Genomic DNA, 8,554 nt, shown 5'->3' on the forward strand with positions numbered 1-8,554 from the left:
TTTTTTTTTTTTTTTTTAAGTGCACGTTTAACGTGCTGCTGACAGGTGAAATCTCGTTAACTCCGAAGGTAAATGCAAAGCACCGGGTCGGCCAAACTACGCCAACCTCCCCCACGAGAGTGACACGCGCTGGTTTTGAGACAGCGCGGAGTCAGGCCGCGGGATTTGGTTGGGGGCCGTGCCTCCTCTTCAGTTCTGAGTCAATGTCGCGGCGGGCGCGGCTCCCAGCCCCGCAGTTAAGGGTCGGGGACAGCGGGAAACGGCCGGCGCGGGCTGCCAGGGAGAGGACGGGCTCCGCACACGCGGCTGGGCGGTTCCGAGGGCGTCGGCTGCCTCTGCGTCCCGGTGCCCTTGGTGCCCGGCCTGGCCGGCGCACGGCGCCCCTGCCCTTCAGCCCGCCCGTCCGCCCGCCGCCAGGTTCCGCACCCGCCGGAGACCAGGCCCCGCCAGACAGTACCTTCTGGAAGGCAGAAAGCGAGCGGCTGAACGCCCGGGACACGCAGCGGGACCGGGACAGCATCGCGGAGGCAGCGGGATGGAGGGCGGGCGGACACCGGATATAGGGCCCGGCAACAACCGGAAGTGAGACAGGCCGCGGCACCCGCCGTGCAGCGAGGGGTGTTCGGAGCGAACCACTAAGCAGGGTGGAGTGGACGGGCTGTGTGAGCCGGGCCGCTGGTAATTAGCAGTCCCAGCGCTGGGGATCTGTGGCGCCATCCACAGCGGGCCAGCTTGGGTTCGTGCTCTTCGAGGACAAGCATCCGGATACCGGAGGGACTCAGGGTTCAAGCCTGCCCTACTTTTTCCCCTCAGAGCTGGTTCTGTTTGGCGCCCTTTTGTGTTGGGGCCCCCAGGTCATTCTGCACTCTAGGACGAGAACGACCGGAGGGCATGGGCTACGAACTCGGATCTCAGCCGGTGTTGGGCTCCTGTGGACTCGGGAAGGTGACAGCGCCTCTCTGAGCCTGGAGCTCCATAAGTATATACACGCACTTTTCATTGCCCTGTCTTCTTGGCTCCCCAGAGGAACGTGGCAAGGGCTCTTTCATGTGTCTTCAAGACAGCGGTTCTCAACTTGTGGGTCGCCATCCTTTGGAGGGGCTAATGAACTTTATGGTAGGGGTCGCCCCAACATGAGGAACTGTTTTAAAGGACTATAAGACTTCACCAGCTAGCCTCGCTGTGCTTCGTCTGATCTTCTCCAGCCCCGAGCAAACTCTCCAGCCAAGCCAAGTTTTCTCCACCCATCTTGTGCATTCTGGAAGTTGTTACCCAACTCTGAGACTATAACATACTAATCTTATGGGGTTATATTGTTTTGTTCACTGCCATATCCCATTGGCATCTGGGATACTCCCCGGTTTTGGGTATACCACTCTGCCCATTGCCTTACATTGAAAGCACATCGCATCCCTTCCTCCTCCTCATCTGCTTGCTCTTAAATCCCTAGGCCTTTAAGCCTGATTTCCTAACAGAAGAGGTATTCCATGAGCTTCAGTTGAATAAAAATTATGTATAAACAAAGGAACAAACCACTTAGTGCCCGTTGATGTTGGCTTCTTTTGCTTGAGTTATCTTGCCTAATTCTCACACCCTTCACTCACCAAATCCTGGAGACAATGCCACTGGAACCTTAGAGCATTGGACACAATCCCTAACGAGAAACAGAGAAATCACCCATTCTCAGCTGCTGCTCATAATTGGGCCTGCACTGTCCTTCATCTGGTTAGTGCTAAAGCTTCCTAAACAGGTTTAAGTCTCCACTTTCACTTTCTCCACACTGCCTTCACACCTCTCTGTCAAAGATCTGTCTAAAGTACAGAGTTAATCCTGCCACTCCCCTGCTTAAAGTCTTCCAGCTGCTTCTGCCTATCTATAAAGCTCAGGCTCTTCAAGTAGTCCGAGCACCTGATAATCTGGCTGCTGGGTCCTGATCTTCGCCCTCATTTTAACAGCTGCTGAGCATTAGCCGTAATCCACTGCTGGCCATGGAGGGTGGCACAATTCATCCCACATCTTTGTGTGTGCTGTTCCTTTCTATTTATCAGGGGACTTTAATCCCCTTTAAATCTCTCCCCGATTCTTTTCCTATTCCGCTCGGGCAGAGTGAGCCGGTACTTCATATTCCAAAGAGGTGTGTCTGTGTCACTACAGTGCATTATACTGTAATGACTTGTTCAGAGATGTCTGTCTTGGGGATGGAGAAGTGGATCTGTGGTTAGCTTCCAGAGGACCAGAGTTAATGTCCCTGGCGCCCACATCAGGTAGCTCACAACCACCTCTACCTCCAGTTCCAGAGGACTGAACTCCTCCGGCTCCATGGACACCTGCACGTCCCTCCAGAGCAGACAAACGTAATTAAAAATAACAAAATTAAAACAAAGCGCAAAACCAACAACCCTGTCAACTCTATTGACTAAGCAAGGGGAAGCGAAGAGGCCACTCTTTTTCTGAATCGTCAATGCTCAAAGTGCAGTGAGTGGCTATCCACTAAGTAACTGAGAAATGACTGCCTACTTCCGTGCTCACGGCACTGTTGAGGAATACAAGAGCAGTGGCCAGGAGATGTGTTCATCTCTAGCTGCTGAGGTTGCTGCTAGCATTTCTTAGATAGCTGCTTAATCCTCTTTTGGTTTTGTGCTGTGGGCTGAAGCTATTGCTTCATGCATGCTGAGGAGACTACACCCTAGCCTCCCCGCCCAGAGTGACATGATTTTTCCTCATGGTTTTTATTATTAATGTTTGAGATTCTTCTCTGAAGTTTAGAAGCTCAAGCTTAGGTTTAATGTGGCAAGCATATCTCCTGGAGTTTTAGTGATCACCCAACTTCATCTTTGTTACAGTCTTAGTCTGGGCATGTTCACACATGTTTATTAATCCAAAGATTAAGGTCAAGGTAAGAAGGTTATGAATTCAAGGCCAGCCTGGGCAATGTAGTAGGATCCTTTCTCAAAAAGGAGAATAGACTGGGAATATAGCTCAGATTTCATCTATTGATATACACAATTATAATTTAAAATAATAACTAGATTTATCTATAGTGAATCTCTTTTGGGGGGACTATTTTTGCACTTAATAGAAATAGATTTACAGTCCTTGTACTATACTGTACTATACTATACTGATTTTTTCATTCTACATTTTCCTTAAGTTGAGAATTAATTTATGTAGATAAAATGAGCAATAGTGCATTGACTATCTCTTTTTTTTTTTTTTTAAGATTTACAGTATTATTTAGGGATGGAACACGGGACTTCTGGAAGAGTAGCAAACTGTATTAACCGTGGCGCCATCTTTACAGCCTGGTGCACTGATTTTTATTGCTGCATTTTACGACATTCACTTCACCTCCCAGGTTGAAGTTGAGAAAAAAAAAAAAAAAAAGGAAAATTCTGGGTGATGTTTTTGGTATAGGTCGGTTCCCCTCAACTCTATCAGCGATGGGCCCAATCGCCTTCTCATGTTCCAACTTCTACTGCGCGTGCAGGCCTTGCAGCCTATTCTTCCTGAGATCTGAGGCGCAAGATTTTGGCGTGAGGTAGAATTCAGGCTCCTGAGGGTGCTGGGGGGGGGGGGGGGGTCTGAAGAAAGACGATCTTTTTGGAGGTGTCTCACCACGCAACTTGGAGTCAGAGGTCAGGAGCCGACGTACGAGCAGGGAGAAGAGCTGAGCCATCCACGCTCCAAATTTTCATAGATTGCTTCAAGAATTCTTAACAAGGATGGAAAAGATGGCTTTTGAAGAAACCCTCTGAGGCTGTCTTTCAGAGAACCCGATTTGCCATGGGGGTGGGAAATGACGGGGGGGTCAGCCAACCAGCTCGGGGGCTCTAATTTGCATATTCATAAGCCCCCCATGCTGGTTGGCTGTGCTAAGCAGCCACTGGGCCCTAGCAGGGTTGGGTCACCGTCACATTGTTGACTTGCCTTGAGAAGGGGCAGGAGGCTCCCCTCACCCAGCCAGAGCACCTGGCTCACTTGGGGAGGAAGAAAGAAAACCAGAATCACTTCCTGACCCTGGCTCTGTCTGCCCAAGGCTGGTGAAGACTGGGTAGCTACACTCTTGGGGATCAGACCTCCCCGAGGACTTTTTCTCAGTAAGTAATGCTATCCCTTCAACTTGCCTCGCTAGAGTCCAATATTATTATTGTTGTTGTTGTTGTTGTATTACTATTGAAAGCTTGCTTTGAAAGTTTTCAGATATTACTATTGCTGTTACAGTGTCACATTTATTTATTTGGCTGAAATATTTTCAAGTGAATTCCAGACATGGAGACGGTTACTCCCTCAAACTACTCCATGCAATATCTGAGACAAAATTGAAGCTTTTCTTTCGTTAGTGTCTCACACTTTTCTTCATGGGTAGATGACTATCATGATCCCACGTCCCCATTTTAGAAAAATGGAACTGTAAGAAAGTGTGGCTCCAGGGCTAGTTCATGAGAGCAGAGCCTAGACTCCTGCTTCTACCCTACACTCCCGTACAGATGTGCTTCCTCGGTCTGTATCCTGGGCATGTCTCTCTGCCTCATTGGGTTCCTGTAAATTGAGGCCATGCCATGATGCTCCTAGTTCTGTGATGTTTTCATCAGTTTCCAGGGAACTAAGAAACATTTTTCCCAAGCTAAGTTTATCTGTCTGGGATGTCCTTCTTCTTCCTTGTGACAAACAGGATGGCTAGGATTTTCCCTTATGGAATCTAGATGATAGAAGATTATGCTATTTTATAGGCTCATTTGTTGTGTTCTTACCTCCAAAATAAAATGTCAGCAATTCTCCCACTGGTCCCATTTTTCCCCCTTTTCATTTTATTAACTGTCAATGTTTGTGAGTCTTGGAAATTATATATCAGTCTTAAGGTCATGTGGGTGCCACAGTTCTGTGGCTATGGGAGTCCATGAGCCACCATAGATAGAGGAGAAAGTCCGACGGAAGAGGCACCTATTCCTAGCCCTGGCCCTCGGCGTGTGTGACCGCATGGCATCCTTTAGAGACACAGGCTTAGGAGATGGACTACTGTCAACTCTGTTTTATAGAAAAATAAAACAAAACAAAAACCAAACCTAAACAGGACTTGCATAGGGTCACTAAAGAGTTAACCATTCTGATGTAAGCCTGGAACTCCTTAATTTGCAGCCATCAACGCTTCAGGCCACCAGGACTTCTTGCTCGGTTAGGTCCACACCTGCCTATGGATGGGGCTGTGCAGGTACGGCCTGGCAGAACCACCTCCCTTCCCCACTTCTGCCGTCAGCAAGTACAGTTCAGAGTGGGGACAATGCAAAGGACCTCTTGCCGTGGAGAATGACACAGGGATGAGGTCGTGTTCGAAAACACCTCCACCTAGCCAGAAAGCATCACTGAACTTTGAGCCCTGAACAGGGCTTACGTCTGCAACTACTTTTAATGGTGCCTGGCATTTGGGCATTCAGATGAGAGGCTTATTAGGCATTCGTATAAATGTGGTTGAATGATCCCTATTATGAATTAATTGCCAGCAGTGGGTCCTTAGGTCTTCGGCCGTGTATATAGGGTAAGACTTGTTGCTCCATCTTTCTCAGAATGGAATTACGAGGGGCAACTACCAAGACACAAGGCTAGTCCAGTTGGAATATAACAAGAGTCAAGGGAAGAAAGGAGAAAAAGCAAATCCTAAGTTGTCCTAACAGGAAGCTGGCAGGAGCTTCATCAAGGAAGTGAGAATAAACTTTCTTGTATAAATTTGGATTGCGCTTCAGCAGCAGCAGCAGCAATGGGAATGAGTTAGTGTCTTTCAGGCCTCCCGAGGTGAGGTGCCTGTCACCCCCGGGCTCCCCAGAACCCATCTGCTTTTTCAGTTGGTTCCGGAGCCCTGGTTGGAGTATGCTGTGGCCTAAGAATGCAGTCACCACAGAAGGGACTCAGCCTGAGAGGACTGCTCACGGGCAGCCAGTCGTCATTTTCCCTTTGCCCCACTTGGGCAGAGCTGTGGGAGATCGCCAAGGATATCTGAGAGGAGGGCAGAGACTCACAAGGAGAAGGGCCCTCCGTGGTGGAGTATATGGGAACAGCCGGGGAAACCGCAGACTCCAGACGTTCCCTTTCACGGCTGGTCCGTGCGCCCCCGCACATCCGCTGCAGGGGAAAACGCACACCACCTCTCTGTCTATGTTCACTTGACCTTCAACCTCAGCTTCATTTTACACCTTTCAGCTGCAAGACCCTATGTAAGTGTTCCATCATTTCCCAGGTTCTGTCCCATTAGATCTCTCCTCCCACACGTGGATCCTGGGCATAAACTCAGGTCTTTAGGCTTGGGCGCAGGCATCTCTACCTTCTGAACCACCACCAACCCTCATGTGTATTTTTGAGACAAGGTCTGGTGCTATTCACTATTAGCCTGGGCTGGCCTCAAACTCGAAACACTTCTCCACTCAGCCTTCTGAGTGCTAGAATTAAGGGCGTGTGCCCCCACACCCAGATTCTGTTGTGTTTTTAGCATCTAATTTTCTCTTAACCCCCAACCTATTATAAAATAATGTCGTATAAACTCTGCATGAATATAAATTTTTAAATGGTTACACAAGATAGTGTCATGTAGATGGTCTCGTGCTTAAATTTTTAACCCATTCCCGTGCTTTACATTAATATGGGAGGGCCATCTTTGACATAAATTCATGGAAAGAGTCATCATTTTCTTTTGACTTGGCATGTAAAAAAATCATCCACTCATAGTAAAAACATCTAAAAGTTTCTTGTGTGTGTGTGTGTGTGTGTCTGTCGCTATGGTATTCATGCAGACATGTGTGTATGTTCACATGTATGTGGGCGCACATTTGTGTGTGGGTTTGTGTGCACATGGAAGCCATAGATTGATGTTGACTGGTTTTCTCGATTGCTATATGCACCCTAAGTAACGTAACTGATTTGGTTGGTCTAGCTAGCCAGCTTGCCCCAGGCATCCCGTCTCTGCCCCTTGACCCCTAGGATGACAGGTGGGCCACTACACCCATGTGGCCATTATGAGGGCGATAGGGAAATGGACTTTGGACCTCACACTTGTGCAGCGAGCTCTTGGCCACGGGGCCACTCGTCAGCACCAAGTTTCTTATATATATGCGGCATACATATTTACCTAAGAACACACGATCAAGATGAATGAAAACGAAAGAAACACTATTACTGAGATAATTTGTACTGTGGGTGTGCAGAGCTTCAGGGATTGATCTAACTGGGGCAGCAAGGGAATGAACAAATGCCAGGCAAGAAAACCTGGCTGAGCTCTCGGATGGAGATGCTGCAGCACCCCAGAAGCTTAGCACGCTTACTCAGTACAGTTGAACAGAGAGGTGGGTCGCTGCACACAGCTGAACAACGAGAGGGTTATCACACACAGGGAGGCGGGGCTTACAGTACAAGCGGACCAAGGGGCAGGTTTCGCTAGTCTCAGAAGGGGCAGTCTCTTAAGGGAACAGCATTCAGTCTGGGAACATCTAGAAGGAGAAAGCCACAGTAGAATTTTCTGCACATACCATCGATATTTGCAGTCCAGAGGCAACTCTAGGTGTCATCCCTCTGAGGCTTACCCAGAGAAGGTTTTGCCACTCCCACGGGGCACTGGGATCCTTGACATGTATGTCAACCATACATATTCACTCAGGATTTCACACCTTACAAATTTCATCTATCTTAATGACGGAAATTCAAATGACAACGGTCAGTTGCATTGCTGAGAAAGTAAGGGCTGCAGGTTCTTTGTTAGAGATATATTAGGAGGGTAAATCGAGAGCTAATTAAAAGTACATTTACACACACAAGTAACAAATGCAGGAACACGTTATCCAATTCCAACCACCGTACAGAGTTTCCCTTCCACTCCTCAGTTCACCCTTGGTCAGCTGGCACATTTCTGGGGGGCAGTTGGGTAAAGGTATAAAAGTTTAATAGATATTTAGTCTTTGATACAGTATTACTACTTCTAGAAATGTATCCAAAGAAGTAAATACAGGGGGCTGGAGAGATGGCTCAGCAGTTAAGAGCACTGGCTGCTCTTTCAGAGGTCCTGAGTTCAATTCCCAGCAACCACATGGTGGCTCACAACCATCGATGATGAGATCTGGCGCCCTCTTCTGGTATACACATAATAAATAAATAAATGAGAAGTAAATACAGGGGTTGGAGAGATGACTCAGTACTAAGAGCACTTACCTCTCATGAAGACCTGGGGTTCGGGGTTTGGTTTCCAGCACCCACACACAGCAGGCCACTACACTTGACTAAGAGAGAACCTTAAATTATATTAATACATTACCAAAAATAATATCTATAATTACTGACATCCTCCATGGTGCTGTTGAAATTGATGTTAACTGGCACAAAAGAGGAAAAGGGAAGCTACAGAATTATATTTGTAATACAATTTTGATTTTCAAAATGGCACCATTGTGAGAAATTATGTGAAGCTCCACGTATACCGGAAAAGTGGTTTGGGAGAAAACGATGCACACTAAAACGGTCATGGTGGTTTTCTGAGAGGCAGCGTTATAAAGCTTGCATTTTCTTCCTAATGCATTCC

Source organism: Psammomys obesus, unplaced genomic scaffold (assembly GCF_907164565.1).
Source record: "Psammomys obesus unplaced genomic scaffold, mPsaObe1.curated_primary_1811, whole genome shotgun sequence".
Lineage (NCBI taxonomy): Eukaryota > Metazoa > Chordata > Mammalia > Rodentia > Muridae > Psammomys > Psammomys obesus.